The 11,567-nt window shown below is 40.8% G+C and overlaps 1 long non-coding RNA gene across 1 annotated transcript; it reads right to left on the bottom strand.

Moving 5' to 3' along the window:
* Positions 1 to 3,129: 3,129 nt before the first annotated feature.
* LOC311590165 lies at positions 3,130 to 10,478 on the bottom strand. Its single transcript, XR_014776793.1, has 3 exons — positions 10,253 to 10,478; positions 8,150 to 8,281; positions 3,130 to 3,689 (listed from the first exon to the last, which is right to left on the bottom strand). It is a non-coding gene; the product is annotated as an uncharacterized lncRNA (long non-coding RNA).
* Positions 10,479 to 11,567: the final 1,089 nt, after the last annotated feature.

The raw sequence follows: 11,567 nt of genomic DNA, 5'->3' as shown, positions 1-11,567 counted from the left end.
ATATAGAAGACGAGGCATAATGGTATAAAATATTAAAAACATTGTTTCTACAATAAAGTAATTATGTTTTGATAAAAGCAGAAAGTGTTTGTGTATAATACAACAGTGTAATTCATTATATTTTCAAATCTGAACTGAGGTGTTTCAGGAGGCATGCATTGGTGTTTTGGGGTTTGGCATCACGTGCAGTGCAAAGCCAGTGCCTGTGTTCAAAGGGCTGCAGTGAAGGTACCTGATACGGTACCTTGGAAAATTCATGGACTAGTACTGCTGGAAACATTTTGATTTCATTATGAATTTGATTTTTTATTAATTTTCAGCCCTAGTGCTTTCAGATCCTTTGACAGCCAGAGTCTTCACAACTCCCACATTCAATTCTTGGATCTGATATGGGTTCATAAATGTATATCAGAAGTTATAGCCTGGAGCAAAGCTATAGCTCAGTTATATTGTACCTGTCTTATATCTGCTATTCCTTGACTTAAACCAAAAATGTATTTCAGTGTTCTTCAATGCAAAAGGGCTTTGATGTGCTTCACAGAGAAAATCTATAGTTTAGAAAGTATTTTTTGACTTTGCACATATTATGAGCTGTTGCCTAGAAGAGCACTGTTAAGAAACCAGCCACATATACTAAATAAGTTTTTTTCCCCATTGATCATAGTAACATTTTAAAATATATTTTATTAATTTATTCATATTACATCTCAATTGATATCCCATCCCTTGTATCCTCCCATTCCTCCCTCTCTTCCATTTTCCCCTTACTCCCTTCCCCTATGACTGTGACTGAGGGGGACCTCCTCCCCCTGTGTACATAGCAACATTTTTAATGGCATTTTTATGAAGAAAAGTGTGGTTTAGAGAGACGTGTCAAACACCAAATTCATGCTGACTCCGAAAGCCAGCACTCCAAGCCAGAACACTTCTTTAACACTTCATTTTTGATGACCGTGCAGATGTGTAGAGTATGTTGTGAACACACTCACTGTGACGCACTCTTGTCCTTCTACTGCTTTTCTTTCCTGTCTCTTCTCTCCCATTCCCTGGCCTGTGTGTGTATGTACTTTCTTTTGTGTTTGTGAATGAGATGGCCACACAGTGGTTAGATATCTCTGTGTCAGTGCTCTTCTCCATCTTCTCCCCCTTATAATATTTCTACACCTTCTTCCATGATGTTTCCTGGAGACTGATAAACATGGTGTATTTAAAGAAATGCTCAGTGAAAATAATGATGTGTTCAGAAGTTGACAAAAAAAAATGTGGTCAGCAGTTTACAGCAAATTTTCTAGCTACCCTAAAAGCAATGGTGATGGTCAGGGTAATGTTGAAAAATATAACAATAGTGAAAAGTGGAAATTAAGCCCGTTATACTTTCTTTTTGCTTTGTTTTCAGTAATTGATTAAAGAATAATTTATGGTTACTCTACAAAGAAGAAAAAATTCTTACATGAGCAATGTGAAGGTTTGCGTTTGAAACAGGACAACAGAAGGTAATGAGGTAGTGTGAAGGGCACCACAGAAGCAGAGATTAACCTCACAGCAGGAGAGAGAACAAAGAGCTAGTGGTGTATGTCCACGGCGGGGTAGTTACAAAATTCCAGCAGTATTAGTGCTCGGTCACTTTCGTTTTCAGTTGATGTGTGTTTTTGAGCTTGCTTACACAGATGTATATTACTGTCAGAGAGAGGGGCACACTATCTCTGGACAGTGTATTAGAGAGACTGAAAATTATGGTAGTTTCTGACTTAAAAAACAAGTGTTCAGGAAGATCCAGAGCAGAATCCATTTCTCTTTGACATTGTAACCGCTTATGTTTGAAAGGTAGCCGAAACAGGAGTGATGCACTCCTTTGCCACATCAGATATGCTCTAAAAAGAGCAATGGAAATAAAGGGCTATCACTCCAGAAATTATAAAACAATAGTAGATAATACTGTGCTGTAACATAAACACGGAGGTAGGTGAACATGAAAGATGAGAATATTCTCACTTCTCACATTTAATACTGAACTCAACCAGTTAAACCAGTTCTCTGTTATTTGTTTCACACATTTTTCCTTGCTTCTTCTTCATTTCTCTTTCTTTCCTTCTCCTTCCCCCTCTTTTCCCATTTCCTCTTTCTTTCTCTCTTTCTTTGTTTTAGAAGTCCAAAGCTATTATTGTATGTTACATAATATAGTGATAAAATATCATCAATCAATTATCTCTGAAACATAATTAGAACCTTTAAGCCCAAAATTGCACCAACTATGTGGTTTACTACCAGGGTAATGAAAACATTTAGACAAAAAGGGATATTTCATATTCAAAATAATGTCCTCATTTCTATAATCAAAGGTTAATTCTAAATTTCATTGGAATTTAAGGTTAAAGGTTTTGCTGACTATCCTTTGGCCTTTGTCAGATATGAAAGGCACAAATATGTACTTCTCTTTTCTAATCTAGTGTTTAAGATTTTAAACTGTCATTTTTACATCCTGCATTTCCATCCTTCTACTCAGCTTCATTTTTTGTTTATTAGGTCTACATAACATGCTGCTGAAAGTTAAAAAGCGTCTTTTATGTGTTAAGAACTGTGGAAGGCCCAAGATGTCCTTATACTTGCAAACTCACATGCTAGCTTGACATAAACTGGCAGAACGATTCCCTAGTCAGGGACACTTCATTTATCACGTACAGGGATAGCAGCAGACAGAGCACTGGCATCTCTGTGACTGTCTTCTGAGCCTTGGTCCCACACATTGGTAGAAAGAAAACCAAGTGACTCTATGTGTGTGTGTGTATGTGTGTGTGTGTGTGTGTGTGTGTGTGTGTGTGTGTGTGTGTGTGTGTATGCATGCATTTGTGTGATGGCCTTCTAGACCTGACTGTATAAATGCAGGCTAATGTTCATGCTCCACAGACTCATGATTGCTGTCTTCCATGGCAATGTGAATAGCCTTGAAAAGAGTCCAATGAAGGAAAGCAGTGAGCCGTAGCTTCTTCACAAGGTATGAGGAAATGTGCTACTGGAAAATTCATGGATGATGTCACCTAGCAAGATCTCCTCTTCATCTCTCCATCATCAGGACTTTTGGCCAACTACCACATTGAGTGTGTCATATTGAGGAACTCTGATTAATACTGCAGAGTTTGGAAACAAATCTGTTCAGTGTTTAATTACATTTGCTGCAGACAAGAACTCAACAGACAGGATAAAGCCAACCTGTGCATTGGCCTAAGGCATATCTGGATTGCAGAGCTAAAGGAAAGTAAAATATGGTGCCTTCTTTCCTACATTCTTGTATGTGAGAGACAAGGAGTTAAGTAAATCCCTGTAAGGGAAAAGAGGACATATAGGAATATTAATGTACTTTTCACTTAAACATTTAAGATTGCTGACATCTTACTTCCTTTTCTTCACTAAGACAGAGACTTGGCACTCTCCCCACCCCTTTCAAATGAGAGGAAGCTCCTGTGGGAAGAACCAGATTCCTTTTGCTTGTCAGGATTATATAGTCCCATGTAATTGTCCCAATTAGTCAATTCTTGGAAAGAAAAGAAACTCAGTACCTATTATTCTCAAATTTTGTCTTTTCATAGTGTCCTTGATTTCTTGGATGTTCTGTGTCAGGAACATTTCAGATTTAACATTTTCTTTGATGGTTGTTTTGAGTTCTACGATTGTATCCAGACGGTCCTAGAAACCTACAAGAAGAACATTATGATGGGCAGATCTGGGACCAGGGATCCTGCTCAAACTATGGCACCAGCCAAGAACAATATGTGCAGTAAACTTCAAACTCCTACCCAGATCTAGCCAATGGACAGGACATTCTCCACAGTTGAATGGAGAGTGGGGACTGACTTTCACATGAACTATGGTACCCCATATCTGGCCACTTCCCCTTGATGGGGAAGCCTGGTGGCACTCAGAGGAAGGATAGCAGGCTACCAAGAAGAGACTTGATACCCTATGAGCATATACAGGGGGAGGGGGTCCCCCTCAGTCATAGTCATAGGGGAGGGGAGTAAGGGGAAAATGGGAGGGAGGATGGCATGGGAGGATACAAAGGATGGGATAACAATTGAGATGTAATGTGAATAAATTAATAAAGTATTTTTAAAAAGACACTGAACATTTGCCCTTTAAAAAAAAGAAAAGAAAAGAAACTCAGCCATTCCCAAACATACAAAAACACTCGTGGACTCAGATGCATGGTCGGGGTCCCCTTCCCATTTGGGACATGTGTTTATGGGCTTTGTCTGTGCTTCTGCTCTCAATACAATCTGGCTGAGTGCTGAGGCTTTGCTCTTCCTGGTTTGTATTCTTTAAATCAGTGAGAAAAATAATCTATTCAGCAGCCTCAACCCAGTAATATTTTATAGACCTGTCTACACAGTAGAAACATTAGCTTCGGGCCAGATATACTAGCAATTAGCACCACGGCTTTTGAAAGAAAGTCTAGGAGCAATTCCCTCATCCCTGACTAGGATGGGGGGAAGCAGAGTTTGAGCTGAGATCCTTCCATGAGTCTCAGGTCAGCAATACAGTCTATCAAACAGAGTCTTGGAAGATTGTCCTCCCTTGAACAGAAACCTCAGTGTTGGGCAGAGGTTTTCCATACTACTGTAATTCACAGCACCAATCTCATTGGATAGCAATATATATATGCACTATTTTTTTTAAGAACCTCCCCAACACCTACCAGACCATGGTGACACTGGTTATATATGGTGAGAAGCATTGTGCACAACAGTGTGCTCCCACAGAGAATTTAAATGTCTTCTTCTAAACGACAGCTCAGTTAACACGTAGGGTTAGAAAATACCTCAATAAGCCAATTTGTTGAGAAACTGCCAATGAAGACAACATAAATCCAGTGGTAATTTGTAAGGCAAAGCAAAACAATATAAGCGAAGGAAAACCAAGCCTCATTCCTGGCCAGTTTTATCCATATAGAGTAGAACGTGGCCGGGGCATTGCCATTTGTCTTTTCCTTACAGAACAGAAGTGTTCTCAACTTCAGAAACACTCAGACGTACAAGTAACACACATGCTAGAACTGAAGCAAATGTCGTGTGTGAGATTTTGGGGAGCCTGGGGCTGAGGAAAGCAAGACCACCTAACACATTAAAAGTGAGATGAGAAGCAAGGCGCCTCCTCATTTTTTTTTTTCTCTTTCTAACTCTCAATGGAAATGCCTTTCTGGCCAAAAATAACACAATGACATTCTAAATTCACACATCTCAAAGAGCTTTTTAAAGATGCTAACATCATGTGAATTGTATGGCGGTAGAAGATTTTTCTGAATCTCTGTGAGCGTTCAGTATTATTCATGGCCTTCTTTACTTCCTCTTTCACGATTTTGCCTGAGCATGAAGTCTGTTGCTGCTGGGAGGACTCTGCTCTCCTAACACACTGAAGCACCTCTCACATCCACAGCCAGGAATAGATACAAATGGCACGATTTCAAAAGCAAAACAGATAAAATTCAGAATGACTAGGGATATGTTTATACTATTGCTCAAATATTACACTCCGATAGCTCAGTATGCTTTCTGAGAATCAGCTATGCACAGAAGATAAAAGGGAATCTTTGTATTAGAAAGTCTCCTGTTGTGTGAAGCCATGAGCATTGTGAAACCAGAACCTCAAATATCCTTTCTTCTTTAAAATAAATTAATTTCATTATAAGAAACTGTACTATAGCTGGCATGTTAAAAGCCAATTGTCTGTCTCATTAGAGGTATTTGTAATTAACTCTTGCCATTGGATGCCACAAAAGCCAATGTGTTGGAGGGGAAATATATTTGGAGAAGAGAAAAAAATATATATATACAGCTTTCAATGAAAATAATAGAAGTTTGATTCCTAAATTCTTGTCCTCTTTGAAATAATGCTGAAACATTTTGATTTTTGTCTTTCAGTTTTCTGAGTCAAAAGGCAGGCTCTCCTTATGCAGAATGGACTGGCCTACACTTAGAGTCTTTGTGTTTTCATTTCTGGAGTACTAAGATTGTAGATGTAAACTCCCACATCCCAGACTAGGGATTGTCTTTTGACCACAGTGGCAAACTCCATGCTATGTAGACTAAAAAAAAAAAAAAAAAAATGCCTTGCTAAAAGATATCCATATCATAGTCCTCAGAATTTGAGAACATTTTGCAGTGGATGATTTTTATTAATCTTTTTATTTATTATAATTTATTCACATTATATCTGGATTGTTATCCCCTCACTGATATCTTCCAGTTCTCACCTTCCCTTCCACTTCTGAAGATTCTCTTCCCCTAGACCCCTGATGGAGGAAAGGGGAAGTCCCTCCTCCCCCATCACCTGGCCACAACCTATCAGGTCTCCTCAGGATAGCCTGAATCCCCTTTCTCTTTGTGCCTGCAAGGACGTCCTTCCAAGGGCCAGTGATCAGATTGTGGGCACCAGAGTGCTGTTCAGAAGGTCAGAGGCAGTCCTCCCCTCCCTTTTCTATGTGAAGAATTAGCTGTCCATCAGCTACCTCCAAACAGGGGGTCTAGGTTCTCTGCTTGCATTGTCCATAGTGGGTGTATCAGTTTATGCAGGCCCCCTATGTCCATATCCGCCAGAGTTGATGGACTCTATGTGGGGCTCCTGACCCCTCTGTGTCCTTCCACCCCCCCCCCCAATCTTTCGTACAACTCTCAGCACTCTGCCCAGAGTACAGCTTCGAGTCCCAGTATCTGTTCTGATCCCACACTGAAAGGAGTCTCTCAGAGGACATCTATGTCGGGCTAATAAACTCATACACCTATGGACACTTGATTTTTGATAAAGAATCCAAATACAGACTATGGAAAAAAGATAGCATCTTCAACAATTAGTGCTAGTCTAACTGGATAGCTACATGTAGAAAAATGTAAATAGATCCATATTTATCATCCTGCACAAAAATTAAAGTCAATGGGCTTAAAGACCTTAACATGCAACCAGACACATTAATCTGTTAGAAGAAAAAATGGGAAAGAGCCTGGAGTTTATTGGCACAGTAGACAACTTCCTGAACAGAATGCCAACAGACCAGGCTCTACGATCAACAACTAATAAATGGTTCCTCATGAAACTTAAAAGCTTCTCTAAGACAAAGACCACTGTCAACAGAACAAAATGAGATCCTAAAGGCTGCAAAAAGATCTTCACCAACCCTACATCTGACAAAGGGCTAATATCTAAAATATATAACGAACTCAAGAAATTAAACACCACCAAACCAAATAACCCAAATTTAAAAATGAGGTACAGAGCTAAACAGAGAATTCTCAACAAATAAATATCAAATGGCTAAGAAACACTTAAAAAATGTTCAACCTCCTTACTCATCAGGGAAATACAAATCGAAACAACTCTGAGATTCCATCTTATAGCCATCAGAATGACTAAGATGAAAAATTCAAGTGACAGCACAAGCTGGTGAGGATGTGAAGAAAGATGAACACTCCTCCATTGCTGGTGGGAGAGTAAACTTGTACAACCACTTTGGAAATCAATCTGGTGCTTTCTCAGAAAAATGACAATAGGGCTACCTTAGGACCCAGCTATACCACTCCTGGGCATATACCCAAAAGATACTCCACCATATAAGGAGATTTGCTCAATTATTTCATAGCAGCTGTATTTGTAATAGCCAGAATCTGGAAACAACCTAGATGTCCCTGAACTGAAGAATGGATAAAGAAACTGTGGTACATTCACACCATGGAATACTACTAAGCTTTTAAAAACAAGGAAACTTTGAAATTTGCATGTTTTGATCACCGGTGTGGGATGTGAAACAGACTTGTGCATGTGGTGTTTGTCTACTGGAAACAGGCTTGTGAGAGGACATGTTGTGTTTATCCACTAGAAGAGGAACTGCCTCTTGAGGGAGCATGGTTTTTCCAGCTGATAAACATACTAGTACTGAGTCTGAGAACACACACACACACACACACACACACATACACACACACACACACACACACACACACACACACACACACACACACATCAAACTAGGACATATAAAAATAGTCACAACTATCCCCAATTCCCTCTAATCTGAGGGTTTCCATACCACCATCTTCTCCAGCTGGGGACAGATATGAAAAGGGACACTCTCTAAGCTTAAGTCAGGAAAAATGAAAACACTAGCCTGTTCTGAGGAGTGCAGTGTAGATCTCTTCCTGAGGGAAGATTTGTCATGCTCCTGTTCACAGCTCAGATGACTCCCAAGGTGGCCTTCACAGAAGATGAAAAGGTGTTCCGTACCAGTCATTGAGTATTTCTAAAAGGAAAATTTTCCCTTTGGTCCTGACCATGTCACATCATGATATAATGGTTCAGTGAGGACAGAAAATTTGTTATAACACATGGATTTGATGCTCAAAATGATGAAATAGCACTGTGTCCTGTCCTTGATGCTGCATCGAGACATTTAGTGTCTTGTAGAGAGGAGCTGAGTGTTGACTATCTGTGTGGAATGCAGCACGTAACAGACACTGGTCTCTCCAAGACACTAAATGATTTATTGATTCTTCCCTCTTTCAGGGCACACTTCCATCCTCAGAAGTTAGGAAGGCAGTGGGCAGGGCTGGCCTGAAGCTAAGAAGGGGTGGAAGCATGCCTAAAATTCCAGATTTTTCCATCCTGAGAGTGCAGGAGTTTTGCTGTCCTCCAACCTTGCTCTTGTGCCAACTGATCCCAGCATGTAGGTTTCCCCAAACTCTGACATGCCCCCGTGCATGTAACAACTAACATGTTCATGTGTTTCCAAGGTTACTAGGGCTGGTTGCTGTTTATCTGACCCCGGAAACATCCTGTGCTGGACTGACTTTCTTTTGTCTTTTTTTTTTTTTTCTGTTTCTTTTGTTTTTAAATTTTATTCCTCTGGCTCTTGCAATCTTTTCTAAAAATTTATTAATTCATTCATTTTATAGCTTGATCCCAGCCTCCCCTCACTCTTCTCCTTCTAGTCTCACCCTCACACCCACCCCCCTTCTCCCATTCCCTCCTGTCCTTCTTAGAGGAAGGGAGGTCCCCAAGGAGTTTCAACCCATCCTGGTGTCTCAAGTCACAGCAGAACTAAGCTCATCCTCTCCCATTGGGGCCCGACAAGGCAGCCCAGCCAGAAGAAATGGATCCAGTGGAAAGCAACAGAGTTGGAGAGAACCCCATATGACCTTACAAGGCCCCTTCCCCTGGCCCCAGCTACTCTTGTGTATGCAAATGAGACACCCTCAGTGTTCTTGTTCCTGCCAGTAACATACCACCAAATGGATTCCACAGACCATTCCCCCTGCGGTATAAAAGTCCCCTGCTTCCTACTAATAAATGATCTGTCTGATGACATGGTCTTCCTATCACACTTGTCACTGCTCAGGATCCTTCTTCGACTCCAGGCTGCGCTTGGCCGCACTTCCTCCTTTCTTGGGAGTCCAACCGTACCCGGACGAAGTGGGACTCCAGTCTGACAGGCGTGTGGCCTACTTTGGTTGCAAAAATGTGAGCTGAGGAAGTGTGTCAGGTGCAAGGCTCTGTAGTTAAGAATGGCTGGCCAATATAGACACACTGTCTCCCTTCCACAACATACTTATAAAGCTCACATTAATGTTATATTTGTGCTAGCCTGAGTGACATCTGAAAAGGCTGACCAGGGACATATATTCCCTGCTGTAACACATTGTAATCTTGAGTTGTTTATTCCCTGCCTTGCCTAATTAACACACCACTATACAATGTGCTGTCATAACATGTCAAAACGTATATTGAGCTCTTTGGATCTATCTTGAAACGGTACATGTCAGAAGTGCTTCATTCTGCAGGTTGTGTGGTCTAGTCTGCATCACTCTTTGACTGTGAGCGCATGGGAGGTGAAAGCGAACTTTCTGTGGAATTGCTCGCTGTACATTCCATCCTGTCACTTGCTCTGTACGTTTCCTGATGAACTTTTTTGCAGCACGCGCAATTACAACTTTAGTGCACAGATATAAGCATCACCCTCATTTTAAAAAAAGCAGAAATTAGGGGAATTGAGTTTTCTAGAAAATTATAAATACTTTCCTACAGAGGGTCCTCCAAGTAGAGACAGCAACAAAACAAATATTTAAAAGATGGCATTCACATAGTCAAGCTGGAGGGTTCTCCCCTGTAGCTCACAGGGCTTCTTGCACGTGGAGGTTGCTGGGCTTGTGGAGCATGTTCTTTGGTACCTGCAAGTGAGGCAGAGAGACTATTCAGCTTGTTCTTGTTTCCTCACCTATGGTCTCTGTTGTTCTTCCTCCTTTCCCCCTGCTCCTCCCTTTCTCTTCTCTCCCCTTCTTCATTCTGCCTTTTTGAGAAAAGATCTCATTACTTAGGTAGTGTAGGTTGTTCTAAAACTCACTATCTGGAGAGTGCTTGCTTTACAGGTGCTGTGCCACCACACCCAGCTTCTGGCATCTTTGTAAATCACAGACTCTCAGAACTACAGCAGGGACTCACATTGTTTTACTTGTTCCTTATCAGAACCCTGTGATGTGATAAGTGACATCCCCTCCCACCCCCACCCCTATTAGAATTTTGCTCCATTCTGCCTACTTGTGATGTCATTGCTTACATGCCATGGGGGTGTGGTTCTGCCTGGGGCTATATAAAAGGACAAACCCTCCTTGTGGTCTCTCTCTTTCCCTCCTCCTCCTCTTCCTCCTCCTCCTTCTTTTCTCTCTCTCTCTTTCTCTCTCTCTCTCCTCTCTCTTTCTGGGGTACCTCTCCCTCCCCTTTCATTCTCCCTCTATGCTCATTTAAAAAATTCCTCTATAACATAATATCTGTTGCCTAGTATCTCTTATCTTATCTTATATCTTATATTTTATTATTATACATAACCCCCACCCCACCCCACCCCTCCTGGTAATAGATATGGGAAAATAGGTCTCAAAGATGAGCACTCCTGTTCAGTTTCAATTACAATAAAGCCAACAGAATCAAGGCTCTAACTCAAACAAAACAAAGTCTCACTTTGAATCACCCACCATGCACTTTACTAATCTTCTGAACTGTCTGAGGTAGATGCTAAATGTCCTGTTGTATATTCGGAAAGCATGAAGTGGTTCCTGTACCATAAAGGCAGCAGAAGCTCTTCACTGATTTTCAAGACTATTAACTTTACCACAAGTTGCCTCCCACCTTAGCTTCTTTGTCAGTGGGTCTCTGGGGCAAGAGAAGGTGATATTTCACAAAGATGTGTGTCTTTTCTCACAGCATCACCAGATTTCAAGTTGCTGGTTCTTGCCAGGCATTATTCCCTGAAGACAACACACTGTTTCCTAGTAAGACACCTGGACATGTAAATGGAAACATTGGTACATGTAGGTCACTTTGGAAAAGAAAGAAGACAACTATTTCTGGTCACATTTCAAATTTACTGTGAAGAGTTGAGGTGAGATCCTTCTTTTTTTATCATCTCTGAAGCCACTTATTAGCTCATCCATGTTCTGGAAATGGGTCTCTTGTTGGTTAGCAGAAAGCATGGTAAATTGTTTGCATATAATGATAAAGAAGACATTTAATTTCAACTTGTAGTGATTCCACCT

Source organism: Acomys minous (genome assembly GCF_964271855.1).
Source record: "Acomys minous genome assembly, chromosome: 2".
Lineage (NCBI taxonomy): Eukaryota > Metazoa > Chordata > Mammalia > Rodentia > Muridae > Acomys > Acomys minous.
Note: the sequence above shows the minus strand (reverse complement) of the source record. Positions and strands in the feature narration are given on the sequence as shown.